Raw genomic sequence first — 14894 nt, 5'->3', positions numbered from 1 at the left:
GGGGGCAGGAGGGAGGGGAAGGAGAGGGAAGGGAGGGGGCAGGAGGGAGGAGAGGGGAGGCAGGAAGAGGAAGGAGGCAGGAGGCAGGGGAAGGGGGAGGAGAGGGGAGAGAGGGAAGAGAACAGAGGGGGCAGGGAGGGGGGAAGGGGCAGGAAGGAGGGAAAAGGGGACAGGAGACAGAGTAAGGTTAAACTGAGGCAGAAGACAGCCAAGGGGAGGGGGAGGGGGCCCAAAGTACTCTTCCCTTTCTGAGGCGGTAGCTGTCCAAGCTTTCTCCCTTCTCCTCAAGGTTCTTACCCCCAGTGCCAGCTCTTCCCCTGCTGAGCCCACTCACCCTTTCTGTCTCCTACCAGCAGTCACTCCACTTGGAGACTAGGCTATCCTACCAGCCCACAGCCGCCTCTGCTTCTGTGCTTCTGTATAGCAACTTGAGCCCAGTGAATATCCACAGAACCACTCAAGAGCAGGAAAATCCACGGCTTGGGCCAGAAGCCAAGCCCCAGCCCCAGGGCCTTGGTACCTGTCATCTGATCACATGGCTTGTTCTTCCCCAGGAAGCTCTTGGGCTGTCCCCTTCCTCCAGAGACTGAACAGAAAGCCACTGTACGCCAGCTCATGGCCCTGACACCCACCCTAGCATCAAACTCCACCCCTACTGGGCAGAGACACAGAGACATCCCTCAGTGTGGCCCCACCCAAGTGTGCCTTCACTCACTTCAAGCCTAAACTGATCCAAGAAGTCACGTGTTCTCCCAGCTCAGAAGAATCAGAAGTCAGTACCTGATAGCTGAGAGCCCTACAGCCAGTTCTGACCTAAGACCAGAGTCAGGTTCCTTGGACGGCTGGCCACTAAGCAGGAAGCTAAGCCAGACAACCTGCCTCAGTGGGCCTCTAAAGCTCAACACTGGGGATCCCTGGGTCTCTGGGACATGCCCCTTTGACCCCCACATGTCACCTGTGCTCTCCAGCCCTTATCCAGTGGCGGTCTAGACTCCCACAGGCATGAGGACAGCACAGCCCCGGGTCGGTGGATTACCATACATTAAGACATAATTCTCCATGGAAATTTACAATACAAAGCACCCCCACCCCGGTGGCTGTAGAAGGAGCCCGGACACAAAGCACGGCTGTGTCTGGCGGGACCCCAGAGCTGGCCCCAGCTGGGCTTCAATAGAAGTGGGTGGGTCCATCTTCGGGAGCCTTTTCCTCGCTCGGGGCAGAAGCCCCGCCCCCTGGGAGGGCCCTCTGGCATACTGCTCTGCTTGAGAAGACTTCACCATTTCCTACCCACTCGGGTACCGTGAAGCCTGGGCCCCAAGCTGACACGATCAGGATTTCTCTCAGAGTTATCTCCATCCAGGGAAGGGAAGCCCAATGCAGGCAGAACCCTAAATCCTGGGCTCCCAACTGACTTGTTCCCTCCATCCAACTGGCTTACGGAATGTACTCACTATGTACAGAGAAAGGCTGATCATCCAACTGATGGGCACCTGCTGATCACCCAGCCCCCATGTGACGCTGTGTGTGTTGTAGACACACACACACACACACACACACACACACACACACACACGCACGCTGTGCCGTGTTGGAGACAGGCAGGAAAGGAGAACCCACGAATTGTATCCCTCATTTAAGCTCATTGCTCTGCTGGGTGACGACACCATGTTTTCAGGAGCCCCAAGAAAACATGATGGGTCAGGATGACCAGGACAAGGGTACGAGTGTTGGGCGTGGGGCTCTGAGTGAGGGGAGGTCTGAATGCGCAAGGACTGAGGCAAGACCACACACGCACACACCACGGCTAGCACAGTGGAGTAGGTGAGTGTCCCCAGTCCTAGAGACAGGACTGGGAACTTGGCTGACTTAATGGACCAAGAGACCTGAGGCTTAGGGAAGGGCAGGTCCAGGTTTGAATCTCACCACTAAGATTCCTGGCCTAGGACCATCTGTACAAGCCTTCTGGGACTCCGCTCTTTGCAGAAGAAAGCTGGTAACAGTGACTATGCAGCTGGGTGGTGGTGGCGCACGCCTTTAATCCCAGCACTTGGGAGGCAGAGGCAGGCGGATTTCTGAGTTCGAGGCCAGCCTGGTCTACAGAGTGAGTTCCAGGACAGCCAGGGCTCCACAGAGAATGCACCTGTCGCACACGAGAAAAGGGTGTGGCCAGTGAAAACCGGTCCATGTGAGTTCCAGAGAGGCCTACCACTGGGGAGACAGCTATACAGCCACAGTTTCCAGCCTGCACTTAAACAACAAAGTTGATTGGGGTCATCTGCCCATTTGGCACAAAACTCCAGAGAGGCCTGGCCAGCAGTTCCCCTGGTGCCATTTCTCAGGTGTCAACAGAGTATGTAGAGTATAGATAGCCAGAATTCCACAGGAGAGACCCCCCCCACCAACCCCAACAGCCTGTTGGCCAGGGTCAAGCTGGGAGAAGGCGGCTTACCAAGAACCAAGGCCCATAGCTGCCTCTGACTCTAGAGAACAAAGGCTCCAGCCTCCTCAGCTAGGCTGCTGAGATGAGGTGGGTACACAGCTGTAGTATCTTGGGGTCCACATGCTACATAGTAGCCTCAGACCCAGCATAGCAACCCCATACCCAACATGGCACCTGCAGACCCACAGAGCAGCCCAGAACCAGCATAGCACCCCAGACCCTGTACAGGATCCTGCCCCACACACTACCCTTAGATCCAGCATAGAAACCCCAGACTCTGTATGGCACCCCCCAGACTGTGCACAGCACCAGACCACCCTGTTCTCAGGCAGGGTGGAGGTCAGCCCAGGTAGTAAGTAATTCACTAGCAACAGCTGATAGGTTGTAGACCAGCCTAGAGAGCCCCACTGGGAATGCAAAGAGCCAGAGGTGGCAGTAATCTGAGTCCCAGCCTTCATCAACCTTGGCTTCTCCCTGAATCCTCTGGCAATGGGTAGGAAGGAATCCAGTTCTGAAGTCAGGCAGAGGTTGGCTATCTTTGCTGAACTGTTCCTAGGAAACAGTGGTCCTTAGTCTCTGTCCTGTGCTTAGGTCCTGCCAGCGTCTGGGTCTCTGGGACTCCCTTTCTCCCCCATGCAATGGGGAACATGGGTGAGCAGAGGGCAACTCAGTCCCCATAGGGTATACAACAGGTACTCAATAATTCCCAGCTCTGTCAGGTGTAGCACAAAGGATTCTGGGGTGTCAGATGCCTCTGTGGCTGACCCAGGTTTGGAGACAGGAGACAGGGAGTTCTGTTCTGGCTCCCCTGAACTCCGCCCATCCCCAGTAACTTCTGACATCCTGGAGGTGGTGCACGGGGTTCCGGATGAGCCCTAACCTATAACCTACTTCTCTGTAAGGATCTGGTCTACATTTGTGTCCCCCCCATTCCTCCTTACCACGAATACCTTCACTACTTGGACCCAAGTTTCCCCACCATGGAAGGAACTCAAGTGTAGGGGGTGTTGGAGGTGGGTCACCTGACCTGCAGGACCTCAGCTCCCTGTCTGGGAGCCTCCAGGCAGGGTGACATTAAAAGTCCTCACTCCGGACCTGTGGTCAGGGAAAGGTCTGTGGAACATTAGGACAGCTGTGATGGTCGGGGATAGCCCCAGATTCCTGTGGCCTGTCTCTCGGTGACAAATGGCACCCACCTCAAGGCAAGCTTGGATCTGGGAGCTGCAGGGCACCCCGACTCCCGGGGAAAGTGTGCAACCATCCAGCAGGGGTCAGACAGATACCTCCTACATCCTTCCTAACACAGAGCAGACTGCACAGCACCCCAAAACCTGATCAGCACCCAAGACCCTGTACAGCATCCCAGACTCTGCATAGCACCCAGAAGTCCACACAATACCTGTTAGACCATGTTTAACATCTAAGACCCTACACAGCACCCTAGACCCACACAGCACCCAGATCTGGGAAGAAGTCCCAAGGTAGCACTAGGGAGCAGACTCGGGCCTGTGGCTAGCCCGGCTCAGGGCCTCAGGAGATACCAGTCAGTCAGAGGGTGCTCAGGACCAGGCAAAAGGTGACAGAGGCAAGCTCTCAGCCTTTACTTTGTAAAGACAGCACTCTAGAGTTCATAGAACCCAGCTGTTTTCAAACTCCGGTTTCACCCTGGGCAATGACAGGCACTACAGGAACCAGGGCTACCCAGTAACCTCCAGCTACACTGGGACATACTAGAGACTCACTGTGATGCTGCCCTCCACCAGCCTGCACTAAGGGATAAAGCCTGATCCCCAGGTGACCGTTCAGGGAGGTCAGGTCTGTGCCAGTGGTCAGCCTTCACTTGGCCTTGTTCCTGACGCCAGCCTGGCCCGGGAGTGTGGGACCAGCATCCTGGCTCCACTAATGGCTGCCTGCACGGATCCTGCTGTCCTCAGGACCAGGCGCTCATGAACACAGCTGTCAGACGCACTAAAAACAGGAAGAAAAGAAAACCCCAACAAAACGGAGGCAACATACCAAATGCCAAAATACAATGAAAATTCAAGCAGCTAAAACAAATACAGCCATAAAAAGACGGGAGCCCTCACGACGCCATCTCTACAATTAAGCAGCGTTCTGCTCTACGCTGACAGTCACCTAATTACACCACTAATGACAGTTCAACCTGCTTCGAAATAAAAGGCCAGTTTCCACAACAGGAAACCAGCTGTTAGTTACACATGTCAAACATCTTTAAAGCGTTATTATTGGGGAGAGAACAACAACAAAAAAAACCTATAAAATGAACACATCCATCTCACGCCCCACTCCATGAGGGGAAAAAAAATCACAATTAGCCATGCGCTTCTGCCCAATAATAATAAAATGTGAACGCACACACAAGGAGGCGGGAAGAGAGGGAAGGGGAAGCGCCCCCTCTGGGTCTTCTAAGGGGCTTCCCACCCTGTGGTGTAGGAGGAAGGTCTGTGTTTATTTCCTTCCTCTGCGTTTTAAATTCCTCTCGGTGAAGCAGTCTCTGGGACCAGGATATTTATGAGCTGAGCTGATCTCCCCGGGGGCTCAGCCAGGGCTCCCCTGATACATGAGGCTCTGTCAAGTGGCTGTCTGGGAGGCAGTTAGCGGCAGCCGGAGCAGCAGCAGCCGCAGGTCGCGGAGGTGGCGGTGGCCTGGCTGCCCCGGCCTCGTAGACATATGCTCGGGCTATTCCCTGCCAGCATGTCTTCAAACCGTGCGAGCCTTTGACATTCTGGAGGCGCAATAAACACCCGAGTTTCTCTTCTGACAATAGCCGAGCGGATTTAATTAACTGGGGCGGAAAGGGCTGAGGCGGGAGGGGCTGGGATCCAGCTACAGAGTGGGGATTAACCTTTAAGACCAGCAACTGGCTGGCAGGGTAAGGGAACCGTGGCCTGCTGGGGGCTCAGGGCAAGCTTACTGCACCCGTGGGAGCACTGGGGTGGGCAGAGCAAGAGCAGATACAAGGAACTGCGGGGGTGGGGGGATGACTCGGGATGCTCCCTCCCTCCTACCCTGGCTGCAGCTGAGCCACCTGGGAGCTCTGGGGGAGGGGGAGGGCTCACCAAGGGGTCTGAGGCGGGGCTGGGGGTGGGGTTAGGGGTTGGGGGTGGAGCGAACCCGTCCCATAGGACAGCTGCCTGGCTATGCATCTGTTCAAAGGCATCATCCTTTAGAGTCGGTGCAGCAGCCCGGAGAGGGCTGTGTAACTCGGGCCTCCTCTCTAGGCCACAGCCACGCCTGTGGCCTGACCCCTGGGCCTTGTCCAATCGAGGAGAGACAGCTCATGGGTTGGGTGGCTGTGGCTTGCAGAATCAGGCACCGCAGAACTGTGACAGGGGCAGTAAGGATGTCAGAACCGCTAACATGCAGTTAGCTGCTCCTCCTGGTTGTACTCTCGCCTCCAAGCACTGTGTGACCCCGGGGCAAGTGGTTTTCCCTCTCTGGGCTATAGCCGAATAGTGGGCACTGGGCCTTTTGCAGGCCTGGTTCTTCCTTAGACAGGAGAGAGGCGTTCTGGCTGCCTGCTAGGGAGAGCCATTTATCCTTACAACTTCCATGGCCAGCCCTCGATAGCTTCCTCTCTCTCAAAGGAGTGCAGGCAGGCCAGCTCTCTGACCAGCTGGACTTCCTCCAAGAACAACTCAGCTTGGGGCGGCCTGTCACAGTCGGCAAGGGAGGCGGGGCCTCCCTGTGCTACCAAGGTGGGATGGTCTCTTCCAGACTACACTCAAAGAGCCTGAGTCCACAGAGGGAAGTCCTGCATCTGCCTGATGCTGGGCCTGCCCTACTGTGAGATCAGAACACAGTGGCTCTATCACCCACCGTCCCTACTATGGTCTCTTTTCTATTATGGAAATTTCTCCAGATTTCCATCCTCAGAAACACACAGACCTTATGGACAAGAAGTGTGGGCAGAGGCAGGAGGATCTCTGTGAGTTCGAGGCCAGCCGGGTCCACATACAAGGTTCAGGCCAGCCAGGGTTACACAGTGAGACCTTGCCTCAAAAACCAAACCAAACCAGACTGTGTCCATTTGAGAGCCTCTTGGGGACCAGAAGCTGCTGCCACCTGACCACCTGCTCTGGACTTGGGTCTGTGCCGAACACAGCCATTGAACACCCCAGAATTCACAAATAAAGTCTGTATTGCTGTTTTTTTCCAGACAGGGTATTTCTGAATACCCTTGGCTGTCCTGGAATTCGCTCTGTATACCAGGCTGGCCTCGGACTCAGAGATCCACCTGCCTCTGAGTACTGGAGTCACCACACGCAGCATGAGCCTCCACTGTGCTACTGGGGACACCGAGGTTCAGCTGGAACGTGGCATCTTTTAATGACCCTGAGAACCAGCCTCTGAGGCCCACACACAAAGAAATGAACACTGACCACACCAGGCCTGCCATGCATGGGCTCATGGGGGCCAAAAGATAATTCAGTGCCTCAGTGGACTAGCTCACCACCACAGAGATGGAGTTCTGTGCCATGCATAAAAAAGGGGATTCGGAGAGCCCACGCTTTTGGGGTCAAGACCCTGCAGTAGTAGGGGTAAAAAAGCCAAGAGGCTAGAAACAGCATCTGCAATCTGACTAGTGCAATTTAAACCCTGCCCTACCCTAGGTTGACTGACTGTACAACCTGCTAAAAGCCGCTCAGCCTCTCTGCGCAGTTTCCTTTTCAGTGTGAGGCTAAGGTTGGATGAATGAATCCACAGAAGCCTCCTCCAGTCTGGATCTTGGATCCAAGTCCCCGATAAGTATAAACACGCAGCCCACACAGGTAACACCCCCACCTCCCCAATTCTAGCCTGCTCGCTAGCCCACACTGGGATGCCTTAGGTCTTCATCCTGCATTTTTTTTCCCTACCCAGAATGCTCTCCTGACCCCTTGGTCCCCTTATGGGACCTTATTAGCACCTATCGCATTTCTGAGGAGCTACTGCACTGGGCAACCCCAGTTGGGAGTCTCTTTCCAGCTCTGCTGCCTCCAAACTGGACTCTGGAGAGGAGGGGGAAGAGCCACCACAAAGAGGCAAAGCCAACCCACTCACAACAGTGGGGCTTACCCCTTCCTTAATGAGACTATCTCCCTTGGGGGTTCCTGCCCACACCCCAACCTTACTTCCCCATTTTGTGGACGGGCACCCCCAGGGTGTCCCCAGGCTCTGAACATGTTCCATTGAAGTGACCCACCCAAGCAGGCAGGACCTGCCGACTATCCCCAACCAGGCTCAGTAACCTCTGACCTGTCCCTGCTCATCCCTCTGTTGACTACTGTCAGGTTCCTGTTACACACACACACACACACACACACACACACACACACAGCTTACACACACACACACACACACACACACACACACACACACACACACACAGAGTCTCAGGTTCAGTAGAGTCCCCTCAAGGTCCCAGTGGTTCTAGGAATCTTAGCTGTCAGTGTCTGTACCTACCCCAGGGCAGACACCAGTACTGCCTTCTGTACTTCCTAGTGACTGGGGGCCCATATCTCTAACTACACTGGCCAGCCTGGGAGTCACCATGCAACCCAGAAACAAGAGGCAGTGTAGTGTGTGACTAGCTTCCAAAGCTTCTGACATGAAGCCAGTTGTTGGATCTGGGGGAACAATGAAGATCTAGCCCTGCTCCTATGGCATTATCTGGGAAGGGTGTCTACCTGTGGGGGCTCAAGTGTAAGTCCTCACTAGGGCACAACCTGTGGTCCTTCAGGCTCCCCAAGCCTTCTTTAGCAAGATACAGGATCCCTCTAAGCACCCAGCCTAGCTGTGACATCTGAGAGGCAAACCACTCCCTGTCCCCATGGTCCCTTTCTACACGGGTCCACACTCATTACCTGCATGGGACACCACCTCCTACAGGAAGGTCTCCCAGTTTGCTCTAGGCTAGAGTCAGGAACGTCCCAGGATCCAGCCCAGGGAACTTGTAGCCTAGGAGGTAAGACCTATGACTGACTTTCACTCCTTCCCACTGCCTGGGCCTGGCACAGCCAGGTGTCAGGAACTGTCTGGCTGCTGCCAAGTGCATGTGTCTTTCCAGCCAGGCAGGGACACGGCTGCCTGGTGGCTGTTTGCTTAGCATCCTGCCCACTCGGCTCACCGCACCGGTCCAACCTGCTGGCTGGCTGCCCCCTCTGCACCCTAGCACCCTGGAGGTGACAGAGCCTTGAGTCAAAGGCTTCTGACTCTAGATAAAAGGCCAAAGACTGGACGTGCTGGTTTCTATGCTTCCAATAAAATCCTTTCTGCTGCTTGTGACCCTGCAGGGCAGGTTGATGCTGGCCACGGTCATCGGCAAGGCTAAGGGCAGGTCAAATACAAGGTCCTGGAGGTAGTTTTCCCCACACTCTAGGCCCAGAGGATATTCCCAAGGCCACGGTCCTTGACGGCCACAGTGACCATTGACCAAGACTTTCAGAGCTCCCTGGCCCAGAAAAGGCCCCAGAGCTGACCTTTAACCCCATCTGGCCTGGGAGCTGCCTCTCTGGACAGGTTTTCTAGGATAGAGGCCAGCTCAGCCTGTGAACCCCAGGCCACAGGCTCACAGTGGGTCGCCAGACACCTCACTCTACTGCAGGTCTCCTCCCCACCTGAGGTTTAGGGGGAAACTCCTTGGTTCTACCCACAGGGAGCCTGTCTAGGCCTAGGGAGGGGCAAAGTTTGGATTGAGAGGAACCCACACAGTCTAGGATGGCCCTGATGTCCCCCGGGCCACAACAGGTAGGATTGGCAGAAGCAGGCAGCCTGTGAGGTTGTAAGTATTACCCTGCTCGGACAGCCATCACAGAAACAATTCCTGCCTCAGTGTCCCGAGTGCTGAGATCACAGCTGTGGGCCACCACACCAGGCCACCACACTGGGCCTCATCCAGTGCTTAAAATGAACAAATGAACTTGCCACACCCTGAGGAGGATGCAGCAGAGGTTTGAAGTTTAGCAAGCGACTTGCCCAAGCCTTCCCAACAGGGACTCTGCAGATCCAGATCCTAGGCCACTATCAGGTGATGGAGGGTGCAGACCTGTGATCTCAGCAGTCAGGAGGCTGAGACAGGAGGATGGAAAATTTGAGGGCAGCCTGGGTTGCAGAGCAATACCCTGTCTAATAAACACAGAAACAAAAACCAAACTCTTGATCCGGGAAAGCAGACAGTTCAGCAGGTAAAGGCACAGGCTACCAAGACTGATGGGCTAAGTGTCAACACACAGACCTGGAGACCCCAGAGACCCCTACTGTGGAAGGTGAGAACAGACTCCTGCAAGTTGTCCTTGACCTCCACAGGTGCCTGGTGGCTGGAAATCCCCCACCCTACAACATAAAATAAGTGTTAAAATTTTTGACAAAACAGATCTGGTTTCTGAATTCATGGGGGTCCCCAAGAGTCCCACTTTCACAGACCTGGGGCTGGAGGAGAAGCATCTAGTAACCTGGTGATGGAAACAGTCTGCACAGAGGTGTAACCAGGTAGCAGGTCAGAGCTGGGCAGCCCTCTCTAAGCCTTTGGGTAGAGTTGCCAGACAAGGCAAGAGGAAAAGGTCCGGTTGGGGCAGCCTGAGATGCCAACTGGCTATTACAGTAGTCTAGGAGATACTCTTAGGTCACAGCAGTGAGGCCCAGTGGTCCTCATGTCAGCTTCCCAGACCCAAAGGTCATCCTCTAAGGGGGTCCTCATCTGGAAATGGGGAGACATGGCTCTGACTAGTGGCAGGGGCCTCGGACTTCTGCTCCTGTCATTCCAGCGTGGGCCACACTGTTGTGTGAGTTGTGAGTCACCAGCCCCACCTACAGCCTGAGCAGGGAGAGGGGACGTTCCCAGAGCTTTGCCCTGTATCTGGGTCAGGAGCCTGGCTGGCCACTCCAGCCACTGATCAACCCGTGCTCGATTCAGCCATGAATATTCATGAGCTTATCCGATTCCACACTTGCATTTCTGGCCCAAATTAATAATTTACCGGGAAGGTTCATAAAAAATCAGATGTGGCTCATTAGCGGCTCCCCCGAAAGGCATCGAGTCATCCCCTCACTCCAGGGAGGGGACGTTCTTCCTGGGACCAGACACCCTCAGACCACCTTCACGGGGCTAGTGAGCTTGAAACCGGGGATCACTGTGAACCCTCAAGACAGGACCTTCCAGACTCCACACTGAGATCTGAGACTGCTCTGGGCCCACAGCCTAGACTATCTGGAAACTCCAAAGGCAGGCTCTAGAGGACAGGATTCTCAGAGTCCACATCAGGCCTCCTACCTGGAAAAGCAGGATTCTCGAAGTGCTTGTGACAGGCTGACTATTCTCCCAACAGGCAGTTTCCACGTCTCCATCCTATCTTCTCTTCAGCGTGGTCCCCACCCTGTCAAGGGATGGATTCCTTCCAGCTGAGCCCGGCCTGGTGGGGGCTCCACCCTCTCTGCTAACGGACAGAGTATGGTGTGGGAGTGGCCCTGATATCTGCGGCCGGGCCCTGGGAGGTGGAGGTCATGGGGGCCTCTTCCCTGTATAAGCCACCACACCCCCTGCCCTTACATCAGAGGCTATGAGGAAGCCCAGACCGCACTGACACCCCATGGAAGAGGGTGCTACATCTGGGCCCAATGAGGCTGTCGCCTATAGCCAAAGCCAACTGCCAAACCCGACGAGGGAGGGGCCCTTCAGACACCCTGTAGCAGACAAGTCCTCCTCTCACCTTTTAGTTGTGGCTGCAGTGGCAGGCATAGGGGGCTTAGGCTAGCCCACAATGGTACACAGTTGCCATCCTGACCCCCATCTGGCATCCTGTTCCCAGCATCCTGGGTGGGTTTACGGCCTGAGTAGCTCAGCTTCCTCCCAGGTGGTGATACCCGCCTCCTCCAGCCTCCCAATGTTGCTGTGTCCGCAGAAGCCCACAAGGGAACTTTCCCAGCATAGAGGTGGGGGAAGGGAGTGACACCTTGTCTCTGGGCCTCAGAGGATCTGAGATAAAGGAAATAAAGGTGAGGTGGGGGGTGTGTGTGTGATTCTCTCATGCTCCCAGACTGGCAGGAAGTGGTGAGAGCCCCCCACTGGGAGCCCCTGCCGCGCAGCTGTAGGTCTGAGGGCACCCCATCCCCTCTGTGCCTCCCAGGTCTGCAGAGAGCTCCATTAAGACCCATGCCTCCCCCTCACCCTCTTTCATGTCCCTGCCGCCCCCCCCCTTCTCTTGTCAGATAATCACAGAAACCAGCAAATGGTTGACACGGTTTCCAAGACAACAGAAGTTAGGCCTGTGAGAGGCCTGGGAGCTAATCCTAAATGAATTACAAGCCAGAGTGACAAGGGGGTGGGCAGTGTTGGGGGCCAGTTCAAAGGAGGCCTGGTCGGAGATGAGGTGCCTTCTGCCTGAGACTCCATTGCTGCTGGGTGAGGCTGGAGCCTTCAAGGGGCAAAAGGCAAAAGCATTTAGAAGACTCTAGTACCAGACAACCTTCTCCATGGGGAAGATTCAGCCAGAAAAACTTTCTCTCCCAGAAGACTTGAGGTCTACGGGTGTGGGACACAGGTCAGTGTGGGAGTCTCCAGGGTGAACTATTTTTGTATCTAAGACTTATCACCGGTGACCATTTTGAGAGCCCGGTCTCCTTGGCATCCTGCAGGAGCCCCATAAGTAATGCCCTTCTTCAGACATCAACCTGGGATGGGCCTCTGCTCTAACACCAGCCCGAAGCCACAGCTGAGAAAAACCCATCCTCCAAGAATAATGCAGACCTCTGTCCCAGAGCATTCCATCCTTGGTCCCTGCGTGTGCACTTACGACAGACAACCTTATGTGGTTGCACAGCTGGTCTCGTGTACACATGAGAAACACACAAGGAAACAGAGAAGTTAAGTAACCTGCGCAGAGTAACACAACCAAGAAGGTAGCGGGGACGCGGCCCTGACTCCCACCAGGCTCTGTGCTTAGGCGGTGCTACAGCGGACAGACTTCAAAAAAGTTGCAGACCCCCGAGACACCCTCTAACCCCTACTGCCACACCGCCATCCTCCAGTTCCCAGAGGTGCAGAAACAAGGTCACCAGACAAGACAGCCATGAGTGGACCTCATAGCCCCACGGACGGTCTCCAACTGTCATGGCTCCACTCCACAGAGCACCCACCCAGAGCCATGATGGGCTCCTCTACATGGGTCACCCAGTAGTCAGAGGCTCTACAGACGCGATGGCCCCAGTACGCAAGCGCTGTTCTTCAGCCGTCCCACTCCAAACTTATCCCCCCCATGCCCACCCCGCCCCCAACAGCCATACTACCATCCCTGATTCCTCAGGGCCTTCAGATCCCACAAGCCTAATATCTTCGCTTTTTTGGGGGGAGGGACGGAGGCTCTAGCCACCCTGTGCCGAATCCTGGCTGTCTACACCCCTCTATATCTCTCGAAACTACATGTACCTCTGGCCAAGACAATCCTTTGGGACTTCTTCTCTGTACCTCCGTGTACCTGGGCTTGACACACTGAGTTGACAGTTCTAAAATGTCACGTCAGCTGGACAGGGATGGCCCACACCTTTAATCTCTGCACTCAGGAGGCAGAAGCAGGCAGATCTCTGAGTTTGAGGCCAGCCTGGTCTACAGAGGGAGTTCTAGGACAGCCAGGGCCACAGAGAAACCCTGTCGCAAGAAACCAAAAACAAATAAAGATGGGTAAATAAAAACAAAAACTAAACAGACAAACAAACAAACAAAAAGCAACCTCTGGGTTAGGCTGGCAAACTGGCTCCGTAGGTCAAGGTGCTAGCTGCTAAGCCTGACAACCTGAGATCATCCCCAGTTCCCACATGGTGGAAGAAGAGAACTGTCTCCAAGGAGTTGTCCTCTGACCTCCACATGTATGCAGTAGCATGGACATGCCCACAACCACTAAGAAAAACAAAACAAAAAAACTCCAGGTCCCCTCGACTCACAGAACCCAGCTCTGCTGACATCAGAGGTATAGTGACATTTAAGATACTCCCAAGAGTAGTTCCAACAACACCCTACCAGCCTCAAAGCCTGTTACCACTCCCACAGATGTCAGAGCCTGAAGAGTTCAGCCCAGCACCTGCCCTGCCTCCTTCTGTAGAGGCCAGCCTGGGCCGTAAGGACAAGGTCCAGTCCCCCAGCTGCTCCTAGACCACAGGATCAGACACACACTGCATGTCTGGCTGCTACAAAAAACTCCACTTCCTCCCCCCAACCCCGCTCCCATTGGGACACTTGACTTTTTGCAAGGGCCCTGCTGGTTTTGAAGCAAGAGCCTTGCTACAAAAATCCCACCAAGGAGAAGGGCTGGGGTCTCCTCCTGGACACAGCCTCTGTTCCCCAACTCAGACTGAGCTTTCACCTTTTCTACAGAACAGGAAAGCCCCAGACAGGGAGCTCGGATCAGCTCCTCACCCTGGTAGTCAATCCATGTTCCACCTCACAGAGGGTGGAACTAGGCAGGCACACGTGTGCTCCTGGTGAAAAGCAACACTGTCCCACTCACAGTGGCCCAGCAGAGGCTGACCTGGGCCAGAAGCCCATGTACCCAGCTTGTCAGGAAAGAGAGCCAGGCAACACTGGTCCCCACAGACAAGGAGGGCTCGGCAGTCTGACCTCCTCCACGACCAAGGGTCTGGTGACTTCCTGACCGTACAGGCCATTAAGTCAGTAGCCAAAGGCTGGCTGGGCAGTGGGCCAGGCCTGGTCAGAGGGCACTTCCGGCCTCGCTGCGGGTGGGGACGGGAGGAAGGCAGAGCAAGCATGATCCAACGAGGCCAGGGAGGCCAGGGACTGGCAGGCCTGGGGGCTGGAGGGCAGGATCTGGGCCTGGCTGCCTGCCAAACACCCCCATTTCCAGCTGAGTTCCACCCAACTTGGGAGGCAGCAATGAGGCCCCGTGGAGCTGTACAGGGCCTGGCACTGCTGGGGGGAAAGCCGGAAAAATGAATCTCCCCAAAGACATATTAAAAAAATCCTCACCCATTCCTTCCCTTTTACCCCAAGCCTTCAGGGATCTAAATATGCCACACTTTGTAATTTTACGAGCAAACCAAGCTGTACATCACGGTTTTATGTTCCTAAATTAACAAAAGGACCTTAAATCTATATGGGGCTCTTAAAAAAAGAAGGAAGAACATGATATCTAAATTATTCTCTTAACACCCAACACCCCTCTTCTCGGCTATGGCCCGGACCCTGGGGAGTCCACCTCAGTGCACAGACCACCAACAAGGGAGAAGTCCCCATGCTCTAAGCCCTTCCTCTGGGGATCGCCCCTAAAAAGCCTGGTTCTACCATTCATTTCTCTAAAGAAAGGTCAGTCACTTCAGGGTCTGGAGTGTAGTGTTTGTCTGGTGTATTTGAGGCCCTGTGAACTATCTCTAGACAGACAGGCAGGTAGGCAGGCAGGCAGACACACACACACACACACACACACACACACACACACACACACACACA

The 14894-nt window shown here is 54.9% G+C and overlaps 1 protein-coding gene across 5 annotated transcripts in view; it reads right to left on the bottom strand.

Annotated features, from left to right (window-relative positions):
• Gse1 (Gse1 coiled-coil protein) overlaps positions 1-14894 on the bottom strand; it is a 360992-nt gene that overhangs the window by 72155 nt on the left and 273943 nt on the right. The window contains exon 1 of one of the 5 annotated variants that reach the window (XM_028752349.1): positions 10713-10809. The exons of the other annotated variants lie outside the window; for them this stretch is intronic. The gene's annotated coding sequence lies outside the window, so the exon portion shown is untranslated. Of the gene's footprint in view, positions 1-10712; positions 10810-14894 lie in introns of those variants that run through there. 5 annotated transcript variants of the gene reach the window in all.

Source organism: Grammomys surdaster, unplaced genomic scaffold, assembly GCF_004785775.1.
Source record: "Grammomys surdaster isolate TR1022 unplaced genomic scaffold, NIH_TR_1.0 128, whole genome shotgun sequence".
Lineage (NCBI taxonomy): Eukaryota > Metazoa > Chordata > Mammalia > Rodentia > Muridae > Grammomys > Grammomys surdaster.
This window is presented reverse-complemented; position numbering and strand designations above follow the sequence as displayed.